The sequence below is a fragment of the Zeus faber genome, assembly GCF_960531495.2.
Source record: "Zeus faber genome assembly, chromosome: 19".
Classification (NCBI taxonomy): Eukaryota; Metazoa; Chordata; class Actinopteri; order Zeiformes; family Zeidae; genus Zeus; species Zeus faber.
In genome coordinates, this window is record NC_137206.1 from 26,240,019 (window position 1) to 26,261,250 (window position 21,232).

At 47.6% G+C, this 21,232-nt stretch overlaps 1 protein-coding gene across 1 annotated transcript in view; it reads left to right on the forward strand.

Moving 5' to 3' along the window:
* The window catches only part of lancl2 (LanC lantibiotic synthetase component C-like 2 (bacterial)), a gene marked incomplete at its 5' end in the record, with an annotated part of 82,068 nt that overhangs the window by 27,665 nt on the left and 33,171 nt on the right, over positions 1-21,232 (forward strand). The window lies entirely within an intron of this gene.

Consider the following 21,232-nt stretch of genomic DNA (forward strand, 5'->3'; position numbering starts at 1 on the left):
GTGGCACAGTGCTATATAAACTCATAACCACCTAGTCTCATCTCTACAGTAAACTGATGTTTACTGTCATCTGTGTCTCTGTGCCGGAGATCCCTGAACAACAACATCTTGACATTTCAACACCTCAATGTCTCACATCTCTGTCATCATCATAAGGTGGTTTCCAATCATCTAGTGGTATGGAGACAAACTCTCCCGCCATCACATTAGTAATCATTTTACAAAGGGGTAGGTATTATACGTGCTAGACAGCAGCATAGCATCAAACACATTATCACTACAGGTATAAATATTTTTACGAACTTCGAAATCCATGGTTCCAGTGCATTTCTCAGCCAAGTACATGGGTCTCGAGTGTCAGGTTGATCTTTCATTAAATCATCTTGTAACTCTTTCATAGCTTGTATGGCTAAAGACAAATTTCCTGATTCTACATCATTGGCAGGGATTTAAGTACAACACGACTCACCTATCATAACACATACATCTCCTTGAGCAGCACTCATGTCTATAACCATACGATTCTGGAGAACCTTTAAACGGATCGAAGTTAATTCTTGTTTAACAGCTTCTTCTGCTAGGATAGTTGCATTAATGAACAGTAACAACCTATAATGTACGATATTTAGCCACCTAAAAGCTGTAGATGCACCTACGGGTGCTAATACAGACGTAAAAAAAATTTCTGCTCCGCCTACAATCTTATACTCAGCTGGAACTGATGTCACAGAGTTATATGTTCCTGATCGTCTTACACGCACAGCATGATGGATCTTGGTCAGATTTTACATTTAAATTGGCATATCTAACATAATTGGTGTGCAAATGCCAGTCCAGTTCTTGGGCAGACTTGCATACGCCATGTGTCCACATAACCAATAGGTCAGGAATTGTTGCTTGTCCCATTGTATAAATTTTCTGAGTTTGGTTACATGCTTTTGTTATCCCCACTGGAACTCCAGGGTAACAGTTACTTCATCTATCAGAACAAATGGATTGAAAACACAAGGGGTGAATAACTCCCGCACGTGAATGGACTATAGTTGAGGAGGCTAGAGCAACAGTCACAGTAGTAACCAATCTTCTCCATACATTAGTGCAATTCATTTGTCCTTCAGAAAGATTATAGTGGAATACTTTTACCAGTTCACCGTTTTGCTTCATTTCAACAGAATGTGTTGTATCTCCATCAATAGGATTATATATTAGTTTAGTCATTTTAATAAAAGGTTGGAAAATGTGTAGCCCTTGCTAAACATCTAGATTCTTCCCATAACATTTATACAGGTGAGAGGAGGAATGGTGCTTGCACTGAGTGAGGCATTTTACTACATACAGTACATAACATGAATCTGATAACTGATCAGAACACTGCTTTGGAGCAGCACCGAATCTTTCTCTTTATTCTTCAGAATAAAAATCTTTAATACTCTCAGTATTGTTACCTTGTAGCGGGAGATTAACCTCATCTTCTTTAACGGAATGATTAAAAAATCTCCACCACATATTTTGTTGAAATGAATGTCCAATGGAATCAACATTTAACCATGGGTGGACTACGTTAGTGACAGAACGTTCATTTCTCACTTGGGGCTCTTCTTCTGGATCTGGTGTGAGTGAGATTGGGGTGGGGGAGCGGCTATTTTTTAAGTGTCGCTGTGGAACTGTGTTCCAGGGTTGAATGATCAACAGGACGATGGCAATGATGATAAGGATGATCGTACAGACGTGACCAATCTTTTCCTGTTGATGGGGCGTCATCCTTTTCAAGTACAAGTACTGTAGTGGCATATCCTCTTTGCGGAGGCAGAGGTTACGAGCACATACTCTGTTAGGATTGTGATCTCAGTTCACGTCCTATGATTCTCCCGTTGTTGTTGTTTATCTGGTCCTCTGGAAGGTTGCAGACTCTCTTGCAATGAGATGCATGTACCCACGTTGGTCGTTCTGCCACCTTAACTGCTGCTGCGGTGGTGAGGAGGATCTGGAACAATCCCAGAATCTGGCAGAGTTCCAGCTTTTCCTCTGGAAGTCGCGGATCATATACAAGTCACCTAGTCGGAGGTTGTGTAGTGGTCCTTCAAGTGGGACGGGTAGGGCTGCTTTGACCTTGGACCACACAGACTTCCGCACTTGGGTGAGAGACATACAATATGACATTACTTGGTCCACGTGATGTAATTCATCCGTGGCTTTAACGGAGGGAGACAAACCTGCATTGGCCTCAGCACTTCATGCGGAGATAGTCCTGTCACACTATGTGATCGTCCTCGGATTCCTGTACTAATGGCAGGCATTAAACCTAATCGAGTTTGGTTTCAACCATAGTTTTTGCGAGTTTATTTTTTATTGTTCCATTTGCTCTTTCCACAGCACCACCACTTTGTGGATGGGAAGAGCAATATAAACTTTATCTGGATCTCCAGATAAACAGAGAGTTCCTTCAACACTTGATTTGCAAAGTGACTACCATTATCCAAGCTTACCTTCACTAGTATCCCTCAGCGTGGAATGATTTTGGTCAGTAGTGCTTTTGCCATGGCACAGGCATCATTGGTACTACATGGGAACACTTCGATCCATTTAGAAAACATGTCAATTATTACCAAACAATATTTTTTACCACGGCAGGGAGTCAGCTCAATAAAATCCATCATGAGGTGCTCGAAGGAAGCATTTGGTATAGGGTGGGAAGAGCTGGTGGTGGAAACACCTCTCCCTGCGTTGTTCTGTGAACAAATAACACATTTTCTACAAAAATAGTTCATAGTTCAAAACTGTGAAGCCTGGGATTTCATAATGTTTACTCAATTCTCTAACCATCCCCCGTTTTGACACATGGTCGTTACCATGTGTCAAACAAGCAAAGTAATGAAAAAGGAGATATGGTTTTCCCTCCGGACCATGCCAAATCTCTTTGGCGAGTAACCTTTTGGCTTCCACAACAATAGTTCAGTGTGGGATGCCTGTTTTTGGAGGGAAGCAAGGTTCATACAGAAATCCGAGTCCTCTCCATCTGCGGGAGAGATGACCATTGTTAGAACACGAGCAGTGTTAGATACATCGGCGGCTTTGGCTGCTGCATCAGCACGAGCGTTACCTTTAGAGATGGGGTCAAAGTATTAGCAACACATTTACAACTAGCAATTTGAGCTGGGAGGTTGATGGCGTCCAAGAGGTTTGTCACAAGGTCAGCATTAGCAATGAATTTTCCGGTGGAGGTTAAGAACCCTCTGTGGCGCCAAAGAACACCAAAATCAAGTACAACACCAAATGCATAACGACTGTCACTATAAATAGTTTTTTCCTTTGGCAAGAATGCAAGCACAGGTTAATGCAAACAATTCTGCAGCCTGAACTGAAAGATGCCCAGGGAGCCTGGCAGATTCCAGGGTCTCAAAATAAGTCACAACCGAATATGCCAAAAGATTCAATATTCAAGATTCAAGATTTTTATTTGTCACATACATATACATACTTTCATACATATATGCAGTGAAATGTAATGCAACGCACCCGGTGATAGCAGACAATATGTCCTAGGAAAAACAGAAATAAAAGTAAAGAATTCCTATCTAATAGACCGACTAACTGACTCCTAAAACGTAATACAGTAAGTTGAATACTTATAGAATAAGATAAAAATATATAGAATAAAATACAATAAAAAAAAAATGAAATAAAAGGCAATAGATAGAGGGAATATGCCTATGTATGTACAGATATGTGCAATTAAAGTGGCATGTGAATTAAAGTGGCATGTGAATGTGAATAGAGTGAGGTAGTGTTTGGGATAATACAGCACAGTATACAACAGTACGGCGCAGCAATTCGACATCACGAACAACCCTGAACAGTGACACAGTATGCGGTACAGTATGCTACATACAGTACAGTAGGTAGTGGAGCCTAGTGTATGGCTCAGTGAGGACCCCTGGTGCGGTCAGCATTGACAGTTCTAATGGCTTGCGGGAAAAAACTCCGTCTCAGTCTCTCTGTTCTCGCTGTGTGACTGCGGAGGCGCTTGCCTGACCGCAGCAGCTGAAACAGTCCGTTGTTGGGGTGATGAGGATCCTTCATGATCCTGCGGGCTCTGCTACTACACCTCCTGGTGTATAGCTCCTGCAAGGGGGGGAGGGTAGTTCCAGTGGTACGTTCAGCTGAACGCACCACCCTCTGCAGGGCCCGCCTGTCCTGGGCAGTACAGTTCCCAAACCAGGCAGTGATGTTGCCTGTCAGGATGCTCTCCACTGCTCCAGAGTAGAAGGACTTGAGGATCCTCACCGAGACCCGGAATTTCCTCAGCTGCCTGAGGTGGTAGAGATGCTGCCTCGCCTTTCTCACCAGAGTGTCTGTGTGTACAGTCCATGTTAAGTCCTCTGTGATGTGGACTCCACGGTATTTGAAGCTGTTCACCCTGTCAACAGAAGTCTTATTAATCACCAAGGGCGCGTGCGTCCTCGATTGTTATCCTGGCCTAAGGTCCCCAATCAGCTGCTTAGTTTTGCTGACGTTATGGTGGAGGCTGTTATCCTGGCACCAGAGTGACAGGTCAGCCACCTCCTCGCGGTAGGCCTTTTCGTCGCAGTTGGTGATCAGGCCCATGACAACGGTGTCGTCAACAAACTTTATGATGGTGTTGGAGCTGGACCTGGCCACACAGTCATATGTGTACAGGGAGTACAGTAGGGGGCTGAACACGCAACCATGGGGGTATCCTGTATTCAGGGTGAGGGAGCTTGACATGTGCTTCCCCACCCTGACCACCTGGGGGCGGGCTGTGAGGAAGTCCAGGATCCAGGCACACAGCGGAGCATTCAGTCCGAGCTCCTTCAGCTTGACAGCCAGTCTGGTGGGGACTATGGTGTTGAAAGCTGAACTATAATCGATGAACAGCATTCTCACATAGGCCCCCTTCTGGCCATCCAAATGTGTGAGCGTGGTGTGCAGTACCTGGGAGGCCGCGTCATCCGTGGATCTGTTTTGCCGGTACGCGAACTGCAACGGGTCCAAGGTGCGGGGAAGGGAGGCGCAGATATAATCCTTAATCAGCCTCTCGAAACACTTCATGACCACCGAGGTGAGGGCCACTGGACGGTAGTCATTCAGGCATGCAGGAGAGGTGATCTTCGGGACAGGAACGACGGTGGACCTCTTGAAGCAGGACGGGACCACTGATTCAGCCAGGGAGATGTTGAATATTGTCGTGAACACCGGAGCTAGCTGGTTAGCACAGGTCTTCAGTACTCGCCCAGATATGCCATCTTGGCCCGCAGCTTTCTTGGTGTTCACACGCATTAGAGCCCTCCTGACCTCGTGCACGGACACTGAGAGTGCGCGCTCATCCCCAGCGTTGTAACTCCAATTAGCCGGCGAGCTAGCGGTGCTGTTGTCAGACGCGAACTGCGCATAAAAGGACTTCAGTTGGTCGGCTAGGGAGGCGTCCACACTCGTGGCTGGGGAGGAGCTGCTGTTGTAATTCGTAATAGTCCGCAGCCCCTGCCACAAGCGTCTTGTGTCCCCCCGCTCCATCTGTAGATCCACATTCTCTCTGTACGTCCGTTTGGTATCCTTCACCGCCCTCCGCAGATTGTGCGACGCCGCTTTGTAATTGTCCATATTTCCGGATACAAGACCGTCGTTGTAAGCGGCCGTGCGAACATTCAGAGCGCAGCGGATGGATTGATCAACCCACGCTTTCTGGTTTGGAAATCTCCGAACTTTCACCGTGGGAACGATGTTGTCTGCTAGTGTAGTCACAAAACTTACTACAACCTCCGTAAACTCGCTGACGTCACTTGAACTTGATTGGAACATGTCCCAGTCTACGTCAGTCAGAGCGTCCTGAAGCGCAGCCTCCAATGGTTCCGTCCACCACCTCACTTCCCTCGTTACCACCAGTTCTCGTGCGATCAGAGGCCTGTAAACAGGAACCAGCGAGATCGTGGCGTGATCTGATTTCCCGAAAGCAGGGAGTGAGACGGTCTTGTATCCGTTCTTGTAAGGTGTGTAACAATGGTCTAAAGTTCTATCTCCCCTGGTGGCACACGTAATGTGTTGGTGGAAATTAGGCAGAACTTTTTTAAGGTTGGCCCTGTTAAAGTCCTCAGTCACCACCACAGCCGTGTTGGGATGTCTGTTCTGAAATCCGCACAACACATCGTACAGGACCGACAGAGCTGCGTCGGTGTCCGTCTGCGGTGGAAATAAAATGGACGACATTTTTATTTTTCTGGGTGCATGGCTTTGCGGGGTACAGTTTGAGTCCTCACCGGTAGTAAATTGTTTAGATTCCTGTATTTTACAGGGAAGTCACGTAATTTCGGTCTATTGTTTCGAGCTACAGGAATTTGTAAAGCAGAGTGACAGTGATTAATGTCAGAGTGGATCGGACTCACCAAACATCAGCAGCGAACAGAAGATTTCAGTGTAAGTTCCATGTTCAAGGCGAGGAGGCGTGATCCGTGAAAGTTTGGATGAACTCCATCATGTCTGAAGACGTTTGGACAGTTTAAGAAGGTACCGACGTTGTTCACAAACGGTACGTTTAGGGAGCTGCAGTACCCCTTGAGCCATGTGTGTAGCTGAAGGACGCGTGAATTTTACGTCTCCAAAGATCGTTGGTTCCGACGTGGATGAGAACAGTGGAGGCAGACGGGTATTGATCCAGCAGTTGTGGGATTCTGGAGTCTACATCCCGGACGAGAGCACCCGGGTAGCAGATGGTTTTAGTTGCAGGCAGGGTGATGTGTCAAACCATGGAGGAGTCGACAATGAGCATGGATGGAGGTCCGGCAGCAGAGGAGTTCTGAGGGACAGCAGCAGCAGCCGAGCCAGGAGAGCACTGTCCTCCCGGAGGCGGCGCAGGCAGGCAGTCCAAGTCAAGACAGGCGGAGATCGTGCTGTGGGAGCCGAGGCAGCGCACTGCGGCGTTGAAGACAGCGGGGTCCGCGGCCGCGGAGGAGCCACCAACTGGCTGGGAACCGGAGGCCTGGGCAGGCGATGGATAGTCTGGCGGCAGTGGAAATGAAACCGGTGGCGGTAGAGACCGCCTTGGTACCGTCGATGCCACGGCGGACTGTGAGCACCACCCCAAAAGGAGGGAATTCCCGCATATCTCTGGCATCGACTGTGGGCTCCAGGGCTTGGAATCTGTTCTCCAGCCGGAGAGGCTCCGGCATAGAGCGGCGCAAGGAGCGCACACAACGGCTCTCCGCCAGGGTCCGAGGCTCTGGGATGGAGCAGATCAGGGACTATGGCCATGGCTCCTCTATCACAGCCTGTGGGGTGTCAGATGGATCCGACTCACCCGCACTCCACACACCTGCACTTAGCCTGAACACTAGCGATGGAGGTCAGACGCACAAACAGTTCATCCTTCTTTTTCATGTCCTCACGCAGGCTGTGGATGTGTCACGACCAGAACTAGGAGGGACCCAAACGCACAACACAGGGAGACGGGAGGCAGGCAAGGGATGTTTATTAACCGGGACGGTGGAGCTGGCCGGGGGGACCTGGTCGGGTGGGGATGGAGCAGGGCAGGGCAGTGATGGTGATGACCAGGAGATGGGGTCCAGGATCCCGGTGGAGAGACGGGGAACCAGGCTGGGTGGAGATGGACGGAGAGCCTTGGTCGACGAGCGGAGACAGGCAGGTAAACCGGGCTGGCTGGACTTGGAGAGACAGATTGGGTCGACGAGAGGAGACAAGCAGGTAAGGGGAAGGCGAGAAACAAGACATAAACTAGGAACTAGGAACTAGGAAGGGAGCCAATAGCGATACAACTCGGGGAAAGCTAGTTGACGGTCTGGCAAGGAATGGCTAGGAAGGCACAGGGGTTGATGATTGACTCAATGGGAAAGGGGCCAACATACCGGGGAGCGAGTTTTCGGGAGTCCACCTTGAGGGGCAAGTCCTTTGTGGAGAGCCATACCATCTGTCCGGGGACGTATGTAGGTGCGGACACACGGTGCCGGTTCGCCTGCCGCTGGGACCTGGCAGAGGGCCGGAGTAGGGCAGAGCGGGCCCTCCTCCACGTCCTCCGGCAGCGACCAATGTGGGCCTGGATGGAGGGTACGGCGATCTCAGCCTCCTGGGCAGGGAACAGCGGGGATTGGTAGCCCAGAGAGCATTGGAAGGGCGACAGGCCGGAGGAGGCGTTCACCAGGGTGTTGTGGGAGGAGTACCTGTACTCGTCCGAGTACCTGTGAGAGGAGTCTTCTGGCGGCCTCCTTTGCGCAAACTGGGTGGTCGAAGACAGATCGTAGGAGAGACTCACGGGGCCCCCCTGACTCCAAACCGCGGAACCCCAGCCGAGAGCCACCCCTCTCAGGCAGGAGATGAGGAACGCGATGCGGGCACTATCGGAGGCGTACGACGATGGCCGCTGTTGGAAAACCACCGCGCACTGCACAAGGAAGGCACGGCAGGTGCCGAAATCGCCGTCGTAAGGCGCTGGAGCCAGAACGTGGGGCTCAGGGGGGACCAGGGCGGGTCGGCGGAGCTTGGGGTGCCACGGGGGCCGGAGGACCCTGCAGGCTGCTGACGGCCGCCGAGATGGTCCGGAGGTGTTCCGCGATGTCCCGGAGGGCCTGGTCAAGATGCCCAAGCAACACTCCTTGGTCCCGGAGTGCGCAGCGGAGCCATTCTGTGTCGGCTGGGTCCATGTTTTCCTGGTCAGACCGTACTGTCACGACCAGAATTAGGAGGGACCCAAACGCACGACACAGGACACACGGGAGGCAGGCAAGGGATGTTTATTAACCGGGACGGTGGAGCTGGCCGGGGGGACCCGGTCGGGTGGGGATGGAGCAGGGCAGGGCAGGGATGGTGATGACCAGGAGATGGGGTCCAGGATCCGGGTGGAGAGACGGGGAACCAGGCTGGGTGGAGATGGACGGAGAGCCTTGGTCGACGAGCGGAGACAGGCAGGTAAACCGGGCTGGCTGGACTTGGAGAGAAATACTGGGTCGACGAGAGGAGACAAGCAGGTAAGGGGAAGGCGAGACAACAAGACATAAACTAGGAACTAGGAACTAGGAACTAGGAAGGGAGCCAATAGCGATACAACTCGGGGAAAGCTAGTTGACGGTCTGGCAAGGAATGGCTAGGAAGCTGGGGCTAAATACTGTGTGGGTAATTGATCCCAGGTGTGTGCAATTGGGCCTGAGTAGGGAGCTGCAGATGGGGCAAGGGCGGCCTCTAGTGGCGCTGGGAGGCCGTGGGCCTAACAGGATGTCTTTGAAGACCGACTACTCTAGAGCGCTGAGTCTTTCGACCAGGCGCAAACAGTTCCCACAGTCCGTGGAGGTAGGCATCGATGCCGGCATAGCTAGCAATATGCTAGGCTAACAGGCTAACTAGCGTTAGCTAAGCCTGAGTCCACGTTCCAAAATCGGAAAAGACAGATCAGGCGAGGTCCAAAGCCAGGAAATAGTAGGGCTTTAACAGTGAAAACAATCCGAAGTCTGTAATCTAAAATCAGGTAAAGTTAGGAAACAATTCAACGAAGTAGCGCACACACAAGGGGCGTTACCGGAAACCGGAAGTGCTTACATGGGGAGCATGGAAATGTTTGGGTGAGATGGCAGTGGCGTTGCTAACGAGACTGTTTAACACCTTCCTGGAAATGGATATGATGCCGGAGGAGTGGAGAAGAAGTGTACTGGTACCCATCTTCAAGCATAAGTGAGACGTACAGAGCTGTGGTAACTACAGGGGAATAAAGTTGATCAGCCACAGCATGAAGCAATGGGAAAGGGTAGTGGAGGCTAGGTTAATAGGAGAGGCGGGGATCAGTGAGCAGCAGTATGGTTTCATGCCAGGAAAGAGTACTACAGATGCAATGTTTGCTTTAAGAATGCTGTTGAAAAAGTACAGGGAAGGCCAGAGGAAGTTCCACTGCGTCTTTGTGGATTTAGAGAAAGCATATGATAGGGTGCCGAGAGAGGAAGTGTGGTATTGCATGAGGAAATCGGGGGTGGCAGAGAAGTACGTAAGAGTGGAATAGGATATGTATGAGGGCCGTTAGACAGTAGTAAGGTGTGCAGTTGGCGTGACAAAGGCATTCAAAGTGGAGGTGGGATTGCATCAAGAATAGGCTCTGAGACCTTTCTTGTTTGCAATGGTGATGGACAGGTATACAGATGAAATCAGGCAGGAGTCTCCATGGATTATGATGTTCGCAGGTTACATTGTGATCTGTAGCGAGAGTAGGGAGCAGGTTGAGGAGAGCCTGGAGAAGTGGAGGCATGCATTAGAGAGAAGATGAATGAAAGTCAGCAGGAGTAAGACAGAATACATGTGCCTGAATGGGAGGGAGGGTGGCGAAAAGCTGAGAATGCAAGGAGTGGATGTGGTGAAGGGGGATGAGTTCAAGTAATTGAGGTCGACCATCCAAAGCAGCGGAGAGTACGGTAGAGAGGTGAAGAAGAGAGTACAGGCAGGGTGGAGTGGGTGGAGACAAGTGTCGGTAGTGATCTGGCCAAAGAGACGGTTTATGGATGTGTTGAGGGAGGACATGCAGACGGCTGGTGTAAGGGAAGAAGATGCGCAGAACAGAAGGTATTGGAGACAAATGATCCGCTGTGGCGACCCCTAATGGGAGCCGTCGAAAGAAGGAGATTTGAGTGTGAAATATTAAATTTCAAACAGTTCATTTTGTTGATATACAGTGGGGCAAAAAAGTAATTAGTCAGCCACCAATTGTGCAAGTTCTCCCACTTAAAAAGATTAGAGAGGCCTGTAATTTCCGTCATAGGTACACTTCGACTATGAGAGACAGAATGGGGGGAAAGAATCCAGGAAATCACATTGTAGGATTTTTAATGAATTCATTGGTAAATTCCTCGTTAAAATAAGTATTTGGTCACCTACAAACAAGCAAGATTTCTGGCTTTCACAGACCTGTAACTTTTTCTTTAAGAGGCTCCTCTGTCCTCTACTCGTTACCTGTATTAATGGCACCTGTTTGAACTCGTTATCAGTATAAAAGACACCTGTCCACAACCTCAAACAGTCACACTCCAAACTCCACTATGGCCAAGACCAAAGAGCTGTCAAAGGACACCAGAAACAAAATTGTAGACCTGCATCAGGTTGGGAAGACTGAATCTGCAATAGGTAAGCAGCTTGTTGTGAAGAAATCAACTGTGGGAGCAATTATTAGAAAATGGAAGACATACAAGACCACTGATAATCTCCCTCGATCTGGGGCTCCACGCAAGATCTCACCCCGTGGGGTCAAAATTATCACAAGAACGGTGAGCAAACATCGCAGAACCACACGGGGGGACCTAGTGAATGACCTGCAGAGAGCTGGGACCAAAGTAACAAAGGCTACCATCAGTAACACACTACGCCGCCAGGGACTCAAATCCTGCAATGCCAGACGTGCTCCCCTGCTTAAGCCAGTACATGTCCAGGCCCGTCTGAAGTTTGCTAGAGAGCATTTGGATGATCCAGAAGAGGATTGGGAGAATGTCATATGGTCAGATGAAACCAAAATAGAACTTTTTGGTAAAAACTCAACTTGTCGTGTTTGGACGAGAAAGAAAGCTGAGTTGCATCCAAAGAACACCATACCTACTGTGAAGCATGCGGGTGGAAACATCATGCTTTGAGGCTGTTTTTCTGCAAAGGGACTAGGACGACTGATCCGTGTAAAGGAAAGAATGAATGGGGCCATGTATCGTGAGATTTTGAGTGAAAACCTCCTTCCATCAGCAAGGGCATTGAAGATGAAACGTGGCTGGGTCTTTCAGCATGACAATGATCCAAAACACACTGCCCGGGCAAGTGGCTTCGTGAGAAGCATTTCAAGGTCCTGGAATGGCCTAGCCAGTCTCCAGATCTCAACCCCATAGAAAATCTTTGGAGGGAGTTGAAAGTCTGTGTTGCCCAGTCACAACCCCAAAACATCATTGCTCTAGAGGAGATCTGTATGGAGGAATGGGCCAAAATACCAGCAACAGTGTGTGAAAACCTTGTGAAGACTTGTGAAGACAGAAAACGTTTGACCTCTGTCATTGCAAACAAAGGGTATATAACAAAGTATTGAGATGAACTTTTGTTATTGACCAAATACTTATTTTCCACCATAATTTGCAAATACTTTAAAAATCAAATGTGATTTTCTGGATTTTTTTTTCTCATTTTGTCTCTCATAGTCGAAGTGTACCTATGATGAAAATAACAGGCCTCTCTCATCTTTTTAAGTGGGAGAACTTGCACAATTGGTGGCTGACTAAATACTTTTTTGCCCCACTGTATTATGTAAGGTAGGAATTGAAATTTAGTATTGTAATATTAATTTACTAAAATTACATAATTTGGAATTACATTTAATTAATCTTTCCTGGTCTCCATAATATTTGAAATATTCATACTTTTTTTTTTTCAGTAATTTGTAGTGAATATGAATTTGTTATTAAATTATAATTTGTTTGTTGTGGTTCTTCATGACACACATTGTATTTATCTTAAGTTTTTTCAGTATTTAGTTTTTTAAAATTTCTTAATTTTCTAAATTATTGACAAACTTGTTAGTTACGGTGTGCTTTTGAAGGAATTCATGTCTTTTGTCCACTTTTTTGCTACTGGGTGTTTAGCTATTTTCACTTATTTAGTAATGTCGTGTGTCAATATCCGTCTGTAGTCCAGTGATTTCAAATAATGGGGCAGAGTTGGGCAGAGTAAATGTGACCCACCGCAGCAAATCCGCTGTCTCGCGCATTTCTAAAATCGCCAGGAGCAGCCAAATAAGTTGAAAAAACCTTTCTTGAGGGGAAATTAGATTTTTCCACATTTGTGTTCCTTTGTGGGGTTTTTTTAATCTCTGTTTTTTAACGTATTTTCAAAACCAAGTCTGATTTTTAAATGGTAGAAAAATGTTAAACGGTGTAGTGCGTGCGTCCGTCCCTCCATGCATGCGTGCATGTGTCCGTCCATCTGTCTGTCCACCGTTGAGTGTACAGGACTCATCCCAGTTGGTTTCCGTGTATTAGGTCAGTATTATGTCGTGGCACCTCCAAGCAGCGGAAAGGGCCCCGACGCCACCCCGAGCCCACAGCTGCAGGAAAGCCCTGAGCACCCCACCCTGCAGCCACAGACTACCCCCGGGCCCCAGAGAAGCCGGAAGCCTGCAGAGCAACCCCCATTCCCGGCCCAGAGGAGCATAACCCAGTTCCAGGAGACCCCGGGACGCACACATAGAAACCACCCCCAAGTGTAGGCAGAAGACTCAGCCATAGGCACAGAACCCGGGCTGCAGGTGACGCACGGACGTCAGCCCCACCCGACAGAATGACACCATGCAAACCACCCACCCCGCAGGGACCAGGCCTGCCCAACCACAGCTGACCAGGCGCCCCACCCTGCCCCGAGTGCCCATCCACGTAGCTGAGTGTGCTCAGCGCAGGGGCCCGGATGTTAGACCCTGCCCCCCCTTGCCGCCGACGGCAGTAGGCCACCAGATATATGGGCCCTCCACCACCCGGAGCACCCGCCGCAGAGAAGCCGCGCAGCAGGAGCAAAGGCTGACAGCTGCCCCCCGTACCCAAACCCACACCCACAACAGCAAGCAGCCCCCCAGAGGACCCAGTGGTGTTCTCCATAGCCCCACCAGGTCGCAGAACACCACAAACCAGCAGGTGCAAGCCAACAGAACTCCAGGTCAGCCAGCCACGCCCCCACACCAACATATCAGCGACCCGCCACCCCGAATAACCCCAGTGCTCAATGTGTGCTGTAAACAATTGCAGTTAAAATTGCGGGGTGTGGGGGTGTGACTCCTCCAAGCAAGTCAAACCCGAATCATTCACCCCCCTCCAGCCCCACAGACCCTGGTCTGTTGGAGTGTTGTTCGGAAGTAGGATTGGTGTGCGAGTCTCTGTGTTCTAGACTAATATGAGTGGGATGAATATTTTGGGACTGACGTCGAGGCAGGAGTGTGACGGGCAAGATTGGCCATGCGGACCCCCCCCCCCCCCCCCAAATCCCCCCTCTGGACCTGACTGCACCAAAGCACGCCCAATTCCTGTGCCTGGAGGCACCGAACCTACAGCGACCAGCCAGGTCGCCTTCATGCCGGACAGCCCACACCCCCCGCTCCCCGCAACCACGCCTCAAACCAACACACGGGCGCCAACCGCAGGCACTCCCCAGGAGCACCCCCCCCCCCCCCCCAGGAACAAGAGCGGGTGTGGCCTGGCACCCCTAACACCCCCATGGGGCCCGGAACCCCCCCATGGCCAAAGGACTAAGCCCCACAGACGTCCCCACCTAGCCAACCGCAGAGCTCCGATGAGACCAGGAGGACCTCCACATAGCCCAAAACACCACAACATTGACCCGACTGAGGAAGACTGTATTAATGGGTTGGGTTATGTCAGTGATAAAAGTAGCCCATATTTCATTAAATAAATCAACCTTGTTTTTGGATACTGCCAATAGTTTTTCCATTGAGATGTATTCTATTAATTAATGTAACCATTGGGATGTGGTGAGATTATCTTTTTTTCCAATTGAGTAATATTACTTTCTTGCAAATTGTTAAGGCGATCAAAATGGGTTGGTGGTGTTTAAGTGGTGGTTCAACTGGAGAGAGGTCACCGAGGAGACGTACAGTCGGGGAGACTGGAATGCTGTGACCCAGAAGGGTTAATAGCTTCTTGGTGATTTTGGTCCACAATGCTAGGATAGACGGGCAGAGCCAGATGGTATGAAAGTAGTCATATCTGGTATTAAGGGAACAGTGAGAACAAACATCTTTATCCACAAAACCCATTTTGAACATTTTGTGCTCCATGATTTAAGCTCTGTGTAGAATCTTATATTAGATGAGTTGCAAATTGGAATTGTGGGTCATAGAAAAACTTCCACAGGATGATATCAGTGGAAACAGCAAGGTCTCTTTACCCTTCCATGGTAGGTAAAGATAAAATGTCATCTGTTTTTATTAAAAGTTTTTATATTCTGGAAAAGGGGTGTTTTTTAATTAAAGATATGAGTAAGGTGTTCAATCATTAGTGGTGGTTGTAGGATGTTGTTCGTCAATTTGATTTTAACATTAGCGACTGCTGTAGTTGAAGGAATTGAAGGAAGCTGTGGCCACCAATATTATACCTTTGGGTTAAAGTTGGGAAGCATATAAGCAGATTGTTTTTCAAAAATGTGTTCCAGATGAGTAATTCCTTGTCTTTTCCAAGACCTGAAGATTATTGTGCTGTTTTTTTACCAGAAAATCCGGGCTGTGCCAGATTGGGGTGAATTTGTTTGGAGGTGTAGTGTGACCACTGAGTTTGAGGAATCTCCACCAGGCTGACAGAGTTGTTGCAATGAATGGGGTTTTAAAGCAGTTATGTTTCCTTATTGTTTCAGTAAGGAATGGGAGATCAGATATTGATAACTCCTGACATTCTTTTAGTTCAATGTCCCACCATCCATGGGCCAGTTGTTGCTCTGGTTGTAACTATTTAATTATAAATTGAAGATGGTTTTGCTAGATAGTAGTATCTGAAGTTTGGGGCTGCTTGGCCTCCACAGTCTTTGTTTTTCTGTAGTGTTGTGAGTTTAATTCTCGGTTTCTTGTATTTCCAATAAAATGTAGTGTTTTTTGAGTCTAGATTATTAAACCAATGTACTGTTGGTTAGACTGAGGTCATTGAAAAAATATTGTTTATTTTTGGTAGTATATTCATTTTCACTGCTGCTATCCTACCAATTTGTGAGATGGGTAGGTTGTTCCATTGAATTAGGTCTTCTTCAATGGATTTGAGCAATGGAGTAAAGTTAAGGGTAAACAAATCTGACCGATTAGTGGAGATATCAATACCAATGTATCGAATGTTGCCTGTTGTGATGGTTAAGGGAATTTTCTGGGTTACAGCATTCCATTCCTCCCCACTGAGTGGTAAGACTGGTTTAAGTCCAATTTATTGAATTGTCTGCGATAGTTGAGAATTTAGATATAAGAGTGAACACTTCCGGTACGGATGATATTGGGTTCTGTAAGTACAACAAAATATTGTCTGCATACAAACTGATTTTTTGAACAGAGTTTCCTGTTTGTATGCCAACGATTTTACTCTTTTGACGGATGGCCACTGCAAGGGGTTCAATAAAGGGGTGGCGAAGAGTAAAGGGGAGAGCAGACATCCTTGTCTTGTGCCGCGTTGTAGAGTGAAACTCTGTGAAGTGTAACCATTGGTGATAACAGAAGCAGATGGTGAGTTGTACAGGATTCTGATCCATTGAATGTGTGACACTCCAAAGTAAAATTTGTTGAGGGTTGAAGAGAGATATGTCCAATTAACTCTGTCAAATGCTTTTTCGGCATCTAAAAAGGCAATAACAGTACTTAACTTGTTCCTTTGAGATATGCTGATCAGACTGAATAAACTGAGTGTCTGCTCACCAGTGTCAGATATGTCAGATGAGTGTCTGCCCTTGACAAAGCCTGTTTAGTCTGGGTGAATTAAGAATGGAATTACTTTTTCAATTCTGTTGGTTAGTGTTTTACTAATAATCTTTAAATCACAAATAATCAGGCTTATCTATAACTGGAGGTGAGGGTTGGGTCCTTATTGGGTTTGAGCAAAACTGAAATGAGAGCAGTATTCATGTGCGGAGGCATGGTGGAGGTTGACTTAATCTCTGTAACCATTCTGATGAATAATGGGGATATAAGTTGCCAGAAGTGTTTATAGAATTCCACTGGATAGCCATCTGATCCAGGTGATTTATTGTTGGGCATAGAGAAGAGAGCTTTCCTGAGTTCTTTTAGAGTAAGTGGTTGATCTCATGCAGTAGCCTGCTCTGTGGTATATAACCGAGGAATGAGATAATGTTTGATATATTTGATTCATTATCTGAGTGATATAGCTTATTTTAAAAGTCTTGCAGGGGTGTATGTTATCCTACCCTGGGGATCTTTGATGGCTTTAATAAGTGTTTTTTCTTTATCGTGTTTCAATTGATTGGCAAGAGATTTACATGATTTGTCATTGAAATTCAAAATTATTTGCTCTTGTTCATTGCGTGAAGAATTGAGTCTTTTGATGGATTATATTATCAAGTTAAGATGTAATTTTCTGGATCTCATTTCAGATTTGCTCAGTGGGTGAGTGGGCTTGTTGGCAGTGCAAGTCTTTTAATCGTTGTTTGAGTTTATTTTGGAATTCTTGTTCTCTCTTTTTCTTGTGAGTGGAGAATGAAATAATACTAACTCTCAGATCTGCCTTTGCCGTTTAGTAAGGATGGGGATATTTCTGGAGTGTCATTCAGTTCAATGAAGTCCATTCTCGGTAAAATAAATGGTTCAAATCCTTATCTGTCAAAATTGAGGTGTTAAACCGCCACCTGCTGGGAGGGTTCTAGTTGGTTTCATTTATGAGGTTAAGACTAATCGGCCTGTGATCGAAGATTACAATCGGGTGGATTTCATGATTAGTGATTTTGGACATTACAGAGTTACTTGTCAAGAAAAAGTTGATTCTAGAGAAGCTTTGGTGGGGTAGTGAATAATATGTGTATTCTCTATTATGTGGATTATTTTATCACAGACAATCACCAAGAGCGCTGCCCTACATGTCAGAAGGCATAATGGGCAGTAGGTAAGTACGTAATCGCCAAGAGCAAGATCACTCATATTGTTTTATAGTGTCTGACGAACACCAGGGCTTGTGATTATTTCTGGTTTATGAACGGTCTAAACTTTGATCAAGTACTGTGTTGAAGTCTCTTCCCAGTATAATAATTGAGTCAGAGAATTCTAAGAGTTTTGAAAATATATTGTGAAAGAAATGTGGGTAGTCCTTGGGGGCATAAATATTAGCTATGATTAATTTGATGTTACCTAAAATTCTGTTAATCATTATATAATGCCCTTCTATTTCTGATATGGAATACTTTTATTGATCAATATAGAAACGTCTCTTTTAAAGACAAATAAAAATAAAACATTTACACAAAACCATAAACATTGGATGACAACATGTATTGAAAAAAAGTTAATTAAGTCCAGGAAAACTGGAACTACAACTGGTCACATGGCCTCTTCCTGTCATAGTTATAGCAGTAAATGAGGGAGGAAAGGAGAGGAATGCAACCAGGAGGGTGCTGCGGTGCACTCGAAGCCAGTGTGGTGTGTGTGTGTGTGTGTGTGTGTGTGTGATAGGACCGCCTGTATTTGTTTGTGTGTGTGTGCGTAAGATGTCCGTCCGTGCATGCGTGCATGTGTCCGTCCATCTGTCTGTCTGACGGTGAGTGTACATGACTTATCCACATTGGTACTGGTGTAGAAGGTTAGTATTATGTCGCGGCGCCTTCAAGCAGCAGAAAGGGCCCCGAAGTCCCCCAAACTCCGGAGCCTTGTAGACATCCTACGGCTGCAGGAAAGCCCCGAGTACCCCGCCCTGCAGCCACAGAAGACCCCCTGGGCCCCCAGAGAGCATTACCCAGTCCCAGGGAGCACGAGGAGACCCCGCACCCCAGGGGCGCACACATACAACCAACCCCGAGGTGCCGGCACAATATGCAGCCGCAGGCACAGAACCCGGATCCCGGCCCCCCGGCAACAGACCTACACCCTCTCCAAGCCACCCGCCCCGCGGACTCCCATGCCCAGCCACGCCTCGCCCAAGGCGGAGGCCTGCCCCACTTCAGCCGACTAGACGCCCCACCCGGCGTGAGCACCAAGTGCCCATACACGTAGCAGTGTGTGCTCAGCACGGGGCACCTCGATATTACCCCCCCTTCGCCAATGCCAGCAGCAGCAGGCTGCCAGATATTCAGGCCCTCCACCACCCCCAGCACCCAGGGCGCCCACCGCAGAGAAGCCGCGCAGCAGAAGCAAAAGGCCAACACCCGCCCCCAACACCCCAACCCACACCCTCAACGGCAAGCAGTCTGCCCAGGGGCCCCGGAAGGCACCTGGCGGCGCTATCCTGAGCCCCACCAGGTCGCAGCACATCCTAAACGACCAGGCGCAAGCCGTCAGGACTCCAGCCCAACCGGCAGGAGGGCCCATCCGACCGCCCCCCGGCCAACCACGCCCCCACACCAACCCGCCAGTGATCGGCCACCCTGGAAAACCCCAGTGCTCAGTGTGTGCTGTCGGTGATTGTGGTTAAAATTGCGGAGTTGAGGGTGCGAGTCCTTCAGGCAAGTAGAACCAGAATCACTCGCACCCCTCCTGCCCCGCAGACCTTGGTACGGTGGAGTGTTGTTCGGAGTAGGATTGGTGTGCGAGTGTATGTGTTCTAAGCTAATATGAGTGGGATAAAATTTTGGCACAGACGCAAGGCACACTTGGGGAGAGATAGGGGAATCGCGACCGGATCTATCCAGGGGCGCAGCAGGCCGGGGAGCAACCATGCGCACCCCCTCCCCCCGGACCCAACTGTGCCCTAGCACGCCTACATCCCGTACCTGGTAGCAGCCAACCTACAGCGATCAGCCACGGGCGCAGAGCGGTCCGCCATGGGCCTCCGCCATACCGGGGAGCTCCGCGCCCCCATCATCCTTTGCTTTAAACCAGCTCCTTGTGCTTGAAATGTTCAAACTTACCGATGATGGAGCGGGGACAGTTCCCCACGCGGTGTCCCAGTCGGTAAACCTGGTGGAAGGTGATTTGCTTCACAGTGTCTGTGGGGAGTTTCAGGGTGGTGTAGAGGAAGTCTTTCACAATGTTTTCTGGTGACTCTGCGTTGTTCTCTGGGATCCCAGGAAAAAATTGGTTGTCCCACTTCCGGATTGGATATCCAGGATAGTCTCTTTCATTATTTTACTTTTATTGTTTTAAACCTCCACCTCCGTTGTGAGACACTTCGCAGAGGTTTTTAGATCCGCGATGTCTTTATGAGAATATTTTGAGATGTTACATCTCACCGACCATGCGGTGCAGGAAATCAAGGATCTCGGAAATGTCTCGGAGGAGTGGACCAAGCATGTCCTGCTTATTGTTAATATCATCCAAAACCCTAACCTCTACAGCGCTGGGGATTAGATTGTCTGTGTCGGTTGCTGAGTCTGTTTTCTTCCTATTGGCGGGATTGTTCCATTCTCTGTTCCATCCAAACTCGTTATAATAATAATCAATATAATCCTCGGGGTCCTCCACTTTGGTTTTGCATTGTTACAGTTCTTTGTGTGTGTGTGTGTGTGTGTGTGTGTGTATATATATATATATATATATATATATATATACACACACACACACCGAATATCCCTAACTTTTTGTGAGTAGCGTGTGTTTATATATATATATATATATATATATATATATATATATATATATATATATATATATATATATATATATGTATGTATATATGTATGTATATACGCTACTCACAAAAAGTGTATATATATATATATATATACGCTACTCAGAAAAGGTAAGGGATATTCGGCTTTCTGGTGAAATTTCAGGATGAACCTAAAATGCACGATAACCTTTACAGGTGAACTTAATTTGACCTTCTCTAAACTTTGAATGCACATGTCCAACTGTTCAATGTTTCAGTACATTTTGCACAACTTGCTGTTCTCTAACAAGGAGCTGAATGGCAAAATTCACAACAGGTGTTTGATCCATGAATCGACCAATACATTTCCTGGTTCAATTCAAATTGGTATTTAAACAGTCCTCTTCATCATGCTGTTCACATTTTGACATCATGAGGCCATGACGACACCTAACAACTGATCAACAGTACCTCGCCATAGCGAGGCTTCAAACAGGATGTTCTCAGGCGGAAGTGGCCACTGAGCTTAGAGTGTCACAGAGTGTCATCAGCAGGGTGCAACAGAGATACAGAGAGACCGGAAGAGTCACAGAAAGGCATAGAAGAGGACGTCCTTGGGCCACATCCCACACTGATGACCGCTTCATTGTGAACAGTGCCCTGTGAAACCAGGCACAGCCATCATCGTCTTGCACGGGCTAAGGAGCATTTATGCTGGACGAGGGACCAGTGGGCCTCAGCGTTGTTCTCTGATGAAAGTCGATTCACGTTGAGCAGAATTGATGGCCACCAACGATGTTGGAGACGTCAAGGAGAGCGCTATGCATCAGCCACTGTTGTCACCTGACGAGCCTTTTGAGGTGGTGGTGTTACAGTGTGGGCAGGTGTGTTTAGTCAATACAGAACTGCCTTACACTTTGTGAATGGTATAGTGACAAGCCCATACTACCTGAATAACATCATTAATCCAGTCATTGTGCCCCTGC